General features: G+C 43.0%; 1 long non-coding RNA gene across 1 annotated transcript; it reads left to right on the top strand.

Annotated features, from left to right (window-relative positions):
* On the top strand, positions 1 to 979 carry LOC106305072. The gene is made up of 2 exons (XR_001262907.1): positions 1 to 30; positions 774 to 979. It is a non-coding gene; the product is annotated as an uncharacterized LOC106305072 (long non-coding RNA).
* The last annotated feature ends 8,582 nt before the right edge of the window (positions 980 to 9,561 follow it).

Raw genomic sequence — 9,561 nt, 5'->3', positions numbered from 1 at the left:
TCATATATACCACTTCTCTTCATTGCTAAGGTGAGGGCTACTCCGTTAAATCCCGAGCTAGTTTAGTACTACCATTATGGAAAGTTTAGTTTCGAAACATGGATCCGTCTCTTTGAATCGAGTCTGTTTGAGAGTCTTGGTTGTTCGTTATTGATATTGATTGTTAAACCGGAAATATGATAATAGAGGATTCAACGGTTGATTGAAATGATTGCTGCTAAAAACTGTTAATTATATATATGTATATATGTTAGTCCATGTGTTGAGATTGCGGGGTGCATAGGTATCTGCACTAGGCCGCGGAATTTGCGGGGTACAGAGACGTTTGTACTAGGCCGTGTGATTGCGGGGGCACATGACGTCTGTGCTAGCTACGCCTTGTTTGAGAGATCGCGGGGTACGGAGATATCTGTACTAGGCCGTGTGTTTAGCGGGGTACAGAGACGTATGTACTAGGCCGCTTGTTTATGGAGATTGCGGGGGTACAGAGTGGACTACTGTACTCACGACGCTGTAGAGTTATATATATATATATATTTATATCCTTATGAGGAAATGCGGTATGTTATTATCGCATTGGTTGTAGCGTGTCTAGTCCACTAGACATATGTGATTGTTCTGTGTGGTGTAATAGACACCGTGTTTGCTTCATGCTAGAGCTAGGCCTACATAGTTGTAGTGCTATGAACTGAGTCAGTGGTTTGCGGTTTAGCATCCCATACCTCACTGGGCGATTCCCCTGTCGCTCACCCCTCCTTCTTTCCCCCTTTCAGGTGAGACCGATGAGCAGGAGTGATTATACCGGACCGGTGCTTTTGGGCTTTTACTACTATTGGGCTTTTGGGCTTCTATCGTTTTATCGCTTTTATCGTTATCGGGCCTCTAGGCCTTTGGGCTTTTATCGTTTATGTTATTTCGTATTTCGGACTCTCGGTTTATGTCGTACTTTATGTTTCAGATTTTATTTTATATTATGGAATTCAAGCGTGGATGTTGACTTTCAAATATTTATATATGGATATTTCAGATATTTGTACTTATCGAATTATTTTTACTATTTGGAAAGTGACGGGTGTCACAGAACCTTTGCATATTTAAGATGTTCATAACAAAATGCATCAGTTCATGTTTTACCTAAAAACGTGGAACTCACGTATGCATTGCAAAACATCCACTCTGTATACATGCATTTTGGAAACCTTATTTCTGTATAAATCTAAGTGAACCATTTAGTTCTAAATGGATATTTTTAATTATTAATAAGGCTCCATGTATGATATAACCCACGCACAACGACCAACAATAATATCAAACCTTGACGATATGACAATTAATGCCATATAAATACAACCTCGGCTAACAACTACAATTACAACACATAACAACCACAATACAAAAACGATATAAATCACTCTTCAATCCCTGTCTCAGACCTCTTAATATACAAAACTCAGGAGATCACCTTCAAACACAGGTAAATTCCTCCCTCTCAGATATCAACGAGGCAACAACAATATTCACAACGCGGGGGCTCTGCTCCAAGTAATCAAAATGGTAAAGTCATTGTTTGAGCAACAGAGATGATTTTCTTTTTATTCAGCTTTTCCTCCAGAGTGTCAAACAAAGATATGTACTATTGAAACAATACGTTTGATAACTTCCAAATGGACAAGGATTCGAGACAAGTAAATAAGCAATTATTGATTGTTTCTGATTCAAAGGCCACACCGCTGACAAAGAGGGTCCAAAGCCCAAAGGGAAATCTGTAACTTCATGATTCAGCATCCTGCATTGTGTACAGAAGTTACGAAGACGTTCATTGTCTCCAAGTTGTACTAACATTTACATTCATTAAATTAATTGGAGACTGGAGAGTTTACAGATATCAATTCCGACGTTGATTGTGACCGAAGCGAAGTCACATAAATGACTTCACAAATAGTTTTCTTTGTGATTCTTCAAGCACAAGTGGTTAACGATCTATTGAAAATACGTGGAACACGAGTTTGATCTGTGGTAAGTGGGTTTTGCTTTTTATTTTTGATTTTTTTTAATTGAAAACGACATTGTTTTTTTTTTTTTGAAACACAACGTCATTAACTAGAGTTAGGTGGAGGACATTAATGCTTCATTTACACTTATAACCTGCTTTGCGAGCTGATCCATCTAAAAGAGATAGTTTCAAAAGTACAACCAATACATAAGATATCAGACACTACGCCATAGAGCTCCGACACCGGATTCTTGTTGACTATATTGTCGATGAGAGTTTTCGAGTCTGCTTGAACGCTCAAGCTCACGATTCCAAGGTTGCTGATTTTGTGGAGTGCTACTCGTAGAGCAAGTCCTTCAGACAGCAGTGGTGAGGTCACATTGGTCTCTATCGCAGAGAAGGATGAGATAACTTTGTTTTGGGTTAGCGTCCAGCCCATTAATTCATGCTCATCTAGAGGCTGCATTCCATGCCGTATCAGTTTTGAGAGTGATCTCAGAAGTAGCATAAGGTTGTGGCCTACACGTCCGTTGCTTAGCTATCGTTGCGACCTGTCTGTTTTGCCACTCTCGCGCCATAACAATTGATCTGGACAGAGAATCCTTTGTTTTCACCTTCAGATTAGAGAATAAAAACTTGTTTCTTGCGGTCCAGATCTCCCACATAATCCAAGGAGCTAGATGACATTTTGTAATACCCGTAGGTGGTAAGAAAGGTCTCGACATCATCAGGTTCCAAATCTCTCTTAAATCTAACATTCCGCTAACCTCAATGTCTCCCGTGAAGGGAGCAGAGTTCCAAAGTGTTTTCACATTGAAAGAATAGATGATTGATAGATCCAGGGTTACCGCAACGTTTGCATCGGGCGTCGATGGGCATGTGTCTCTCTTGTAGTCTTGTGCCTACCAGGAGGGCTCCTCCCAGAGACTTCCAGATAAGCATTTTGATTTTTGGTGTAGTTTGTAGGTTCCACACTTCTTGATTCCAGTTCCCTGCCTGCTCCCAATATGGGTTGTTTGATTCTTGAAAAGCGGCATAGTAGCCAGATTTAATGGAGTACTCGCCATTCTTTGTATCCATCCAGCACAACTTGTCCGCAGCTCCTTTATTGCTGGCTTTTATCTTTAGTATCTGCTCTTCCGCTCCTGGGTAGATTTTCCTGATTTTTCCTAAATCCCATTACGTTGAGTTGGACAGGAACAAAATTGAGACTTTGCAGTTTAGCTTGTTTGCGGGAGCTGGTTCCATGAGTTGTTCAGCCTTTGTCGTACTAAGCCAAGGGTCTTGCCACAGGTCGATATGCTTTCCATCTCCCACCAGCCAGCCGGAGTTTCTTTTAATCAGATCACGTCCAATTAGTATGCCCTTCCATCCATGGGATTCTGATGATCTGCTCTGACATTCCAATAAGTTTCCCGCGGGGCAATACTTTCTGAGAAGGACTTGCCCGAGCAATCTTTGAGGGTTATTGATAATTCTCCAACTAAGCTTTCCTAAGAAGGCATCGTTGAAACTTTCAAAATCAAGTAAACCCAAACCACCTTTTCCTTTCGGTTGTGCTAACTTGTTCCATGAAACCCAAGCCATTTTCTTTTTTCCCGTTCTGTCATCCCATAGAAAGCGAGTGACGGCAGATTGAATTCGTTTGATTAAGGACATGGGGAGTTTAAAACAGGTCATGGCGTGAGAAGGCATCGGGGAGAGAATGCTTTTCAGCATAACTAATTTTCCAGCTGAGGATAAGAACCGATTTGACCAGCCGCTCGCCTATAGAAGCAAACAAGTCCCTTTTGCGTCGGCCAAACTGTTCTGGTAGCCCCAAGTATTTCCCGACTCCGCCTTCTTTGTGGATTGGGAGATCGAGTTTGGCCGCCTATTTAAGGGAAGCTGGAGCTTTGTTGGAGAAGGTGATTGCCGATTTCTCAGCATTGATCAGTTGTCCGGACACAGACTCGTAGCGCTTCATAATCCCTTTCAAAGCTTCTCTACTTTTCTTGTCGGCTTTAAGGAAAAACATAGTGTCATCCGCAAACAATAAATGGTTGATATAAGGGCTTCCTCGCGAAACTTGGATACCCTTGAGAGAACCATCTTCTTGTGCTCTATTACATAGTCCGAGAGCACCTCACTATACAGAATGAATAGATAAGGCAAAAGAGGGTCTCCTTGACAGATTCCCCTGCTCGGTCGAACTCTTCCTCTAAGCGAGCCGTTGATGAGGAAAGAGTATGTAACAGAAGAGACACACTGCATGATCCAGTTTTTCATCTTCGAATCGAAACCCATTCTATGTAAAACCACTCCAATAAAGTCTCACTCGAGCATATCATAAGCTTTGCACATATATGTCTTGACCGCCATGGAGCATCGAATTTCCGCTTTAGATGTTTTCAAGGTGTGGAGAACTTCATGTGTGATGAGAACATTATCTGAAATAGCTCTCCCGGAAACAAATGCGGACTGATTCACTAAGATAACCGAGTCTAGCAGTGGCTGCAATCTTCGAGTAAGCAATTTTGAAATTATCTTGTAGTACACATTACAAAGCGCTATCGGCCTGTACTCGGAAACTCTATGCGGACTCGTCGTTTTTGGGATCAGACGGATATGAGTGTTGTTTATGCCCGAAGGGAGAGTCCCTGTTTCAAAGAACCCTTTGATCTCTTGTGCATTTTCCTCTCCAATCTCTGGCCAGTTTTAGTGATAAAAGCTCGCTGAAAACCTATCCGGGCCTGGCGCTTTATCAGCGTGGATGGAGAAGAGTGCGTCTCAAATCTCTAGCGTGGAGGAGATCTCAATAAGCTTTGCATTCATCTCATCCGTTATCAATGGCTTGAGAGCAAAGTTGACTGTGTCTGTTCTATTCCCCTCCGTTGACGTGAAGAGCCCATTGAAGTAGCTGACAATTACCTTAGCTATATCCTCTTCCTTGTACACTGATTCTCCTGCTTCATTTCCGATAACAGAGAAGGCATTGGCTCGTCTTCTTTTTCTAGCTGAAGCGTGGAAGAAGCCTGTATTACGATCACCAAGGCTCAGCCAGAGTAGGCGACTCCTCTGCCTCCAGCAGGCTTCTTCCGCTTTATATGCATCCGTTAACTCGGTCGTGATACGGCTTATCAGAGTCGTATCATTTGCGGGGCTGCTAAGTGTCGTTTCGAGTTCTGTCTTCTTTTGTTCAATGGCGAGCTTCCTATTCTTTCCATGTGTTTTGCTCCATTCCACAATTGCTCGCCGGACTCGGGTCATTCTGTCTCTTATAGACAGACATGTTGCTGCCTTCCATGTTTCTGCGATGAATTGCTTCACTTCCTCATTATCTTTGAGTCTTCGATCGTATTTGAATAAGCCCCGTCTTCTTTTCCTCTCTGGTTCAAACACAGATAGCAATGGCTTGTGATCAGACCTCTCATATGCTAGATACTGACATCTAGCTGTGGGGAAGGTTGCTGCCCAATCACTGTTTGCTACAGCTTAATCAAGACGACATCTTACAAAATTTTCTCCATGTTGTCTCCGCCAAGACAACAGGTCTCTGGAGTGACGAAGATCGTAGAGATCTCCTTCAGAGAAGAAGGTTCTCAAGTCACTGAAAGACCCTTCCGGCCTATCTAAGCCTCCAACTTTTTCATTTGAGTTGAGGAGATCGTTAAAGTCTTTTGTGACAAACCATGCAGCATCTCGGGACATAGAATTTGAGACCAGTTGGTTCCATTGTGCTCTGCGTATATTTCTATCAGTGTTTCCATAAACAAATGAGGCATAAAATTTCTTCCCTTCATAAGATATATTTGTTTCAATACAGTTTGCATCAGAAGAGGTAACATCAAGGAGAATATTTTTTTCCAGAGCAGTGTTAGGCAACCTGCTCCATGTCCTATCGGAGGGACGAAATGGTGATGTTTGTAGTCTAGATGATCCAGTCACAGTAGAATCATCTCTGTGGGATTTTTGGATTCCATAAGGAAGATTATGTCTGGATCGTTTTGCTTCTTGATCTCCCCTAGGCGATGAACTGTCAGGGGGTTCCCCAACCCCTGACAGTTCCAGCTCAGTATCGCTAAGGAAATGTACTTGGTGGAACATGAAAATCCGCCGCTTTCTTCCTTCTTGGTAAGTAATCACTCAGCAGCTGGTTATCTGAGCCTTGCACTTCATTTTCTTGTAATACAATCGCTCTGGTATTTGTTCTCTGTTTCTTAGATTTAGGGATTCTAGCAGACGTTCCTGCCTCTGGGATCAGCTTTTTCCGGCAAAGTGAAGCTTTTGCTTGTTGGGTAATTCTCCTCCTTGAATTGGAGCCAACCATAGTCTTGGGGCTAGCTTGAACCCTTATTTTACCAGGCGGCCTGCCTGGTTTTCTTTTCACTGTTGTGTCTATTTCTTGGTTCGCTCCTTGGACAGTATCAGCGTTTGTTGGTCCTAGTCTGAGAGCCACATGCACTCGCTCCTGTTCCGCTTCAGGTTGAGGTCCTATCGATAATCTTTGGGTTGCTGGAATTCTCTCTTGGCTAAAGTCCGTCGATAGTGGGAGAGATAGTCGTTGTGTGGCTGGGATCCGCTCCTGCGATTGGTCACCCTGCTCTGGTGAACTTGTCATAATAGTAGTCTGCGTGGCTCAAACCATGTTCACTGCAGTTTCCTCAATTTCTCCCTTTTCCTCAGCTTACCTAACTCTGTCCTTGCGGGTTGCGCTTTCAATGGGGTCAGCACAACTTAAGTATAGGTTCATAACATCCTGCAGCTCACCCATTGATGTTTCCACAGCCTCCTTGGAAATGTGGTCGTGGGCCTTCTCTTCCAGAGGAACCCCTCTTGTGCTACCATGCTGGTGTTTTGAGGAATTAGAATCCTCTCGTCTTATGTCCTCTCTGGGTTTTGCTATCCCTTGATAGTAAGAGTGTGATCTCTGTGAGAGAGATCTGTGATCCTTCCTGCGAGAATTTTCTCCCCATTCTCTTTCTGAGTTAAGTTGCCTTCTTCTCAGTGGCCTCTGTGCCTCATGTCTAAAGGATCATCCTTCAGTTTCAGCTCTGAAGGATCGAGTTTGTCGTCCTACGGAGTCTTTAGAGTGGTAATGGTTATCCCTCTCCTGGCGTCTGTTATAGCCTCTCTCAAGTGAGTATTTTGTTCCCCTTGTAGTCTGACTACCCTCATTACTTCTACAAGAAGTGAACCTGAAAGGTTTGTTCTCATCAGATAGCAGTTCATCCCTTGGGGTTCATTTCCCCCCCCCCCCCACATTATATTCGCGCTCAGCCTGGACTCTTTTCTGCGCTTTTGCTTCGAAACAATCTTTGAATTCATGGTCCAATCTGATGCAGCATGAGCAATGTCTCTCTAGTCTCTCGTAGGTTAATTTTACTGGTACTTCATCTCCATTAGAGTACTCAATAACTGAAGATGTAATTAGGGGAAGCCTCCCCATTAACATGAACCCGCATTCTGGGTGCAAGGTTAGTGATCTCCACTGAACCACAAACCCTATATCCTCTCCAATGCTCCTGATAGTCCCGTCAGACCAGAGGTGGACTGCGATCCTTGATCCGAAAGGGGATGAGAGAGAGAAAGTTTGGGAATAACGTAAGTTCCCAACGCTGTAGAATAATCATCCAGCGAGCATAGTGGTATGGGCGTTTTTCAAGGACCGCTAAGAGGTCAGTTTCGGAGTCAAATTGGAACTTGAAAATTCCTTGACCGAAGTCAACTCCTAGGATGGGTTTTTCGGTTCTCCAATGGTCTATGAAGAAGGGGATAAGACTCCACACCTTCTGAACAGATGGACTGGTAACTCTTCCAATCAGGGTGAGGGAATGTTTATCTAGATGGGAGGGGTTGTCAGGTGCTTGCACTCACACCCGAGCAGTTCTTGGTGGTTCTTAGTTGTCTGCTACAACTCCTTTCCCTTTTTCAGCAGCAGCTAGTCTTCTTGCCATCAGTTAGTCGGATTTTCACAAACATACCAGCTTGTGTCCAACAACAACGTGTAGTCATTTGTTAATTACCGAGGAGACTCAGCTCTAACCTTTTGCAAAATAAGAAGAAAGGTTCAGAGTAAATTTGTTTCAGGATTTTAACTTCTTGACCGGAGCCCCAGTCATACAAAACAGATTTCGGGGGCCCGGTGTACTAAAGAGAAGAACTTGAAAAAACGAGTGGACAATCTCCCAAACAGGGAACAATTTGAAATTGCAGGTCGAAAAGCAGAGTAACTTTTTGAAGGACCCTAAGATCGGCTCACTCGACTGGATCAGGTTTGGATATGAACTCCGGAAGGAGAACTGGTGGATTGAAGGGTCGCACGAAGGTTGCAGAAGGCCTCCGATATTTCCGAATTCAGTTGGTACTTGATATGACTCACAAGTCCACCAAAAGAAGGGTCTCTAGTCGTTGCTTGATATGACTCACAAGTCCAACGATTTTGAGGAATGTTTACGTGGATATGACTCACAAAGAAACAAAGAAAAGTTCTACAAAAAACAAAGAGTTTCAACTCAAAACAAAGGGGAAAACAATCTCTTTATTTCGTGGCTTGTGATTACATATTTATACTACAATGAGTCAAAGAGAGACTTAATAGTTTTTGTGGAAAATCACACCTAGAAAATGAAAACAAAGACTAGAAAATATTAAAGAGAGTCAAAGGCACGGAAATTGATGAAGACCAGTCAAGATAACCCTTAGGCTACTGTCCAGGTTCAAATGGTCGTGCTGGTCTATGGTGGGAAGGATAAGGACACAGGCGGGATGATCCACACACCCGCCGAACGTTCCACACGAACGGATTGAACTTTCGGATTATCCGCTTGTCCAAGATGTGTACTGTCGTGAGACAAGTTTTAGACAGATAAGTTTCAATGCCTTAGTGAAATATAAAAGAGAAAAATCCATCAAGGGGTCGGGCACTGAAGCAAGGACGTCAGAACAGCCTTCGGGAGACGCAGGACGCACCAAAAGGGCCATAAGAGAAAATCTGTGAACATCTTCTGATTCTTCTCGTCCCGAGTTGAATCTGGCTTGACTATCAGTCTTAGAATGTTGAATTGGCTGGGAAAGAAGTGAAGTGGGTCGATCAAATCCATCTCTAGGTCGTGGTTCCAGACTGAGCTCCAATACGGACGTATGCGGGACGGTCCAGTACAGTGCACGGTCAGTCTGTCTGGTACGGTGAAAAACATGAACCTCGGTTGAAATGTTCAGAACGTCAAGAACTCCATGCTGAGTTGGTTCCATGTACTGATTCGTGGACTGCGGCACATCATTCCCTCCCTCTTCAAAAGGATTTGTCCTCAAATCCATTGTACCTATATCAAAAGGAAAGAAATCAGATACAAAAGAATTAAAATTCAAGGGAAATTCAGTGAATGAAAAGATTGGACAGAAACTTCCTTGGAGTTTTGAAGTCATTTTCATCAAGTAATTCCAAGTCCTTTGGCGTCCATCATTGCTTGCTCTCCTTGGAAAATGATCATGCTTATCCTGTTCATTCAAAACAACTAGAGAAACCACATCAAATCTGATAAAGAAATAATCAAAGGGTTTCTCTATCCTTAAGACATCAAAAACAT

Source organism: Brassica oleracea, chromosome C7, assembly GCF_000695525.1.
Source record: "Brassica oleracea var. oleracea cultivar TO1000 chromosome C7, BOL, whole genome shotgun sequence".
Classification (NCBI taxonomy): domain Eukaryota; kingdom Viridiplantae; phylum Streptophyta; class Magnoliopsida; order Brassicales; family Brassicaceae; genus Brassica; species Brassica oleracea.
The sequence above is the reverse complement of the archived record's forward strand: the minus strand, read 5'-3'. Positions and strand labels throughout refer to the sequence as shown.